This window comes from Ixodes scapularis, unplaced genomic scaffold (genome assembly GCF_016920785.2).
Source record: "Ixodes scapularis isolate PalLabHiFi unplaced genomic scaffold, ASM1692078v2 PGA_scaffold1__304_contigs__length_218370807, whole genome shotgun sequence".
In the NCBI taxonomy this organism is placed as follows: Eukaryota; Metazoa; Arthropoda; class Arachnida; order Ixodida; family Ixodidae; genus Ixodes; species Ixodes scapularis.
In genome coordinates, this window is record NW_024609846.1 from 135,738,132 (window position 1) to 135,743,131 (window position 5,000).

The window sequence follows — 5,000 nt, forward strand, 5'->3', positions numbered from 1 at the left end:
CGTCCATAAGCTGGAAAAGCGTCAGTTTCCACCTTGGCCGCTTGAACGGCCCATAGCTTGAGAACAAAAAATCCTACGAAATTGCCGTTTGCGTCTTCTTTTATTATAAAAATTGCCCCAAAACATATATTGTTTTGAAAAAAATTAAAAATTCGACCCAAAATTTGTGCTTGAGTTGAGATAAAATCACCCTATATATATAAATGATGCTTGAATTGAGATGAAAACATCCCGGTACTTTTTACACTTTGATATCAATATGATATGCATCCGCAAAGGCGCGGCGAAGTATCGAGTATGGTTATCAGAGAAAAACGATCTACTCGAAGTACCTAACTTAGTCTGCACCTCAAAGAGTGTTACAGCTGTCTGTAGGCACCGCGTGTATCTAGACACTTTAATTTACCCAATATGCAGCGCCTTCCTGAAAAACAGTATTTTTAGACAAAACCTGAAGACTTGGAAGAAAAACGAAGGACGACTCAACAGAAATAGTTCTTTGTTTTCTCAGGGTTTTGACTTTAAATATGTTCAATCAGCCCCAGTTAGTTTGAGTCCTAACGTTTTGTTAATTGGAGCAGTATTCTGTAATGTACAGTCGCTCTTCAATTTTTATCGTATTGATCTGATAAGTCAATCGCCAAGCTTCGCTACCTTTCTACCAGAAGTCATTGTCAACCTGTGTCTTGAAAGAGAGGGCCCGCTAGAAGTTAATGACGAGCATATTTTTCTTTCTTTTTATTCACGAAAAATTAACGAGTCAAGCCGGAAGATTTTTTTTTTTACACTTCGTGGTATCTTGCACAAAAAGGGGCGATGCAACGATTTTTGTACTTTGCGCAAATACCGCTTAGAACGGATCCCTGACGTTAATGACCTGTGAAACGCCCGTTCGTTTTTCACCACACGCAATCGAAGTCGCAGAAAAAATGAAGAAAAACAAGCAAGTTGACCCCCTCACCTCGCAGCCAGAACAAGCGGCCACGTGATCTGAAGCCGATGATATGCCGCCAATTTTGATCATACCCACGCGCTGGGGTAAGCAAAGCACAAGACACGCGCTGAGTTCCGGACATTGGTATGGCACGGCTATTGTCGTCATTGAAGCGACTGGACACGAGCCACTACCCGAATGCTTCTCGAGCTATCGATTATCACGAGCTCAATTCGAGTGCCCATGAAATGCTCGGGTCCAATCTATGAGTCGCATTCAAATATCGCCACTAGGCGGTACTGCGACTGTCCAGCTACGTCACCAAGTTTCGCGAAGGAGAGATTGAATGAAAACGCTCGCTTTTGTACCCTCCCCTCCTCCTCAATAGCTGCGCTCTAATTTCGCATTACAGAGGTTTGTAAACGTCTTTCATTTTTTCTCTCTTTATTGCCGGTCTTTGGCGTGAGCATACAAGAATAAATGATTAATAAAAAACGAAGCACACCAGCCGATCAATGGTCAGCGCGACATGGTTGAAAGGGCTTCAACTCAGACAGCCACTCCGGAACACCAGGCAGAGTCTTCCACATCTCCCCAATTTGTCGCACAGATTAAACGAAATATTCGCGTACCTGTCCAGCATCAATATCGGCATGACGCAGAGTCACGCAAGATTTCCCAATACTGTGTAGGCCTACAAACAGAACAAGATCATTCGGCACATCGTGATAATTTTGTTCGGGTGAATACCTACCGTATAAGCTGCAATGTAGATCGAACGGGAATATAGGTTGACCCTCTAATTTACAAGTTGCAAAAAGCGAAAAAAATTTTTTATGGCAAGAAAATGCAACCTTACCTTGGTAACAAAATTGGCCAAGTGTATACGGAAGGACGAGAAAACACGTCACACTTATTTAATTGCTTCGCACGCAATAAAACAGGAAGTGCGCAAGCGTTACTACTCAGATTCTTCAGAACCTTTATCCGACGTCTAGTTTACTAACGCAATTCAAAGGCAAGATGCCGTCCTTTTGAATTGCGCCTTTGAGAACCCGGTGGCACGAGCGACCTCGACGGCTTTCATAAGGATGCACTGCGACGTCACAGGTAGCGATCTGGCGCGCAGATCTCGATAAAACTTTACCACCTTTGTTTCCAATTCAGGGTACACCGCAGTCCTTCATTGAAATGAAGTTTTCTTCGTTTTGCTGCACGCAGCCAGTTTTTGTCTCTGGCCTCGCCAGTAGCGTATGCTTTTCTCCGATACACCGAACTCTCGTTGCGCTGCAAGATTCCCGTGGATCTGTGCATAGGCGATTGCCTTCTTCCTCAAGGCTATTGTGAACTGTCTTCTACTTCCGCTCATTATCACTCCGGTAGTGGCAGCGGTAGATGTAAGAAACCAAGGAGCACAGGTGAATCGTGACCACCATCGTAAAAAATAAACAAATGCTAAACAATTGCAAAAAAAAAAATAACAACAAGATGGCGGCTTTAGCCACCCAGTGTTGCGAGATTATTTTTGTTTTAATCCTAATGACCGTTATATAAGACGAAGGTCGACGTTACCATGTCTATTTAAAAAAAAAAAAAAAAACAATCGTACTATACTCCGGTTTATACGTGTCTTACATGCGGATTCAATGGAAAATCGGTTTTCAGTGTGCGTTAAAATACACCAAAAAAAAAAAAAAAAAATAAAAAAAATGGCCTCTTAGCAATCCAGGAAAAGGTGTTCTACAGGCTTTGGTTTCTTTCTCAAGAAACAGTTGGGACTTCATAGTAGAGCCAACCCCTTTTTTTTTATCCACGCTTTAACCGGTAAAACTCTTGTAAGTAATTTAAAGAGAAAATGATTTAAACAGAATAGAATTAACATACCTTTTTTTAGCGCGTTTAAGAATATTTGGCCCCTGGCCTTCAGAGTGTAAAGATATGCTCAATGGTACAGGAAACATGACATCTACATGGTTTCTGTACAGTTGCTTCCGGGAGAGAAAGAAAAGCGTGTGGCCAAAAACAGAGTCGCTTGAAGAACTTCGCGAAGGCAGCCTTGAATCCCATCTCCAGTCACGGCAGATGAAATTACAAATTCAGGCCAAGCTCTGGAGAGGTGCACTGACACACCGTGCGTAAAAACAAATATTTCGTGTCGCGTAAAAAAAAAAAAAAAAAGAAAAAGATTTACAACTTGCTGCGTCATTGTAAGTTGAGCTTGTTGGTAAATATACCAACAAGCTCAACTCTTAACCGTTATTGCCGCATCAATATACGTGAAAATGATAGGTGCTCAGACCTAACGGTTCGTTCGGATCGACCGCTCCCAGGACGATCCCTGGATGAAAACAGCAAAAATGGGACACTTCGCGGGTTTCGGGCGGCGCCGACCGCGCTCCATATTGACTCGGGCCATTTTCGGCCTTCCGCCATAAGATTCCATTGACGTCACGCCTCTCGACATGACTCTGACGTCATGCCGCACATCAAGGCACCTGCTCCCTGGCGTCACCTAAAACCATGACGTGACATTGTGATGTCAAGTCTCGTTGCACAGTGACGCCACGCGACTTAATGACGTGAGGTGACACCGTGAGTCACGTGATGTCGTGACGTCACGTGGCATTCAGTCGTCATGTGACACCAATGACGGCTCGCAAAAAATAAACATGAGACTACTGTTAATCGGAAGAATAAAAACAAAGCGTTTTCGCTAATTATAGCACAAAACCACTGGCGTGAAATTACCTGGCGCTACACGCTTGAAACTTGTGCGAGAGACTTCGGAAGTTTTCTTCAGTAACCACAAGGTAGTGTTAGTTTGTGTGCAATAATATTGCATAATACGTTCAGGCAGCCACACCAGCGTGAGGGAGTGGTTCATGCAAACAGGTTGCTGTTTGCATGAACCACAGGGTGCTGTTTCGTAGTTCCCTAGATTTTAAACTTGGGCGCGCGATTTTTGAAGTATTCTTTAATTAACACAAGGCTTTCCTAGCTTGTGTCCCATAAAATTGTTTTACAGCTTCACCGAAATGCTCTCTACTTAATAATACACCCTTATTGGTTCCAAAACGCTATGGGATTCTCGTCCGGTGTGTTACTCGTTTTAATACAAAACGCCTATGCGGACTCCATGGTGCGCGCTCGCGCCTTTACTGTTCATTCGGTCCATCTGCTCCGAAATGACACTTTAGTGGCTCTGACATCAGACCTCAGGTATCGCAGTGTTTCACCTTACAGGTAGCTTATGTGTCTACCGATTTTTCGTACATTCACACGTAAGCAATGCAGTACCTGTAACACGTACCGTAAATTGCTGGAAAAATAAACAAATTGCACACCGTGGCACGTCCCAACATCTACAAATCCCCCTTTTTCAATTTCTCTGCTTTTTCGCGTAGTTCAACTGTCTGCTTCTGCCAATGCAGCTCACTGTCGCGATAATTTTCTAATGTGACTTCCAGGTACTTAGCTGGGTGGTGGCCCACCTAACGTTTTCAGACAAGCTTACATTCGTCATGCCCAAAACCTATACATTTCTGTCAATTCACAGCACTTCCACTACATTTACAAAACTCTTTGAGAATCTGCATCGTCTCACTTATACTCTTTTTGCCTACACAAAAAAGGGCAATTAGCGGCATACGCCAACACTCTTATCTCGCATGCCTGCAGCCTAAATACTCGCAGTATTTTGCACCTAAATATTTTGAAAAAAAAAAAAAATCAATGAAGATGCAAAAGAGTAGGGGTTACATAGGACAACCTTGGCGCTCAGAACGGCCAACTTGAATTCGTTCACTGATATTTTTGTCAACAACTAGATTTTCAGAACACCCCTTGTACGCCAGGCGTACTCCTTCAAGAAGAATCTATCCAACATTTATATGCTCCTGTATTGTAAAGATAAGTTAATGCGAGACCTGATCGAAGCTTTTTTTCAAATCTATTAAGAGCGTGGCAACTACACTGTGTATGCAATCGCAGCGTTCAAGAATACTTCTATGTCTATGTTAGATACTATTGTGCATCCTTTTATCGCGAGAGCGTTAAGAAACTCGTG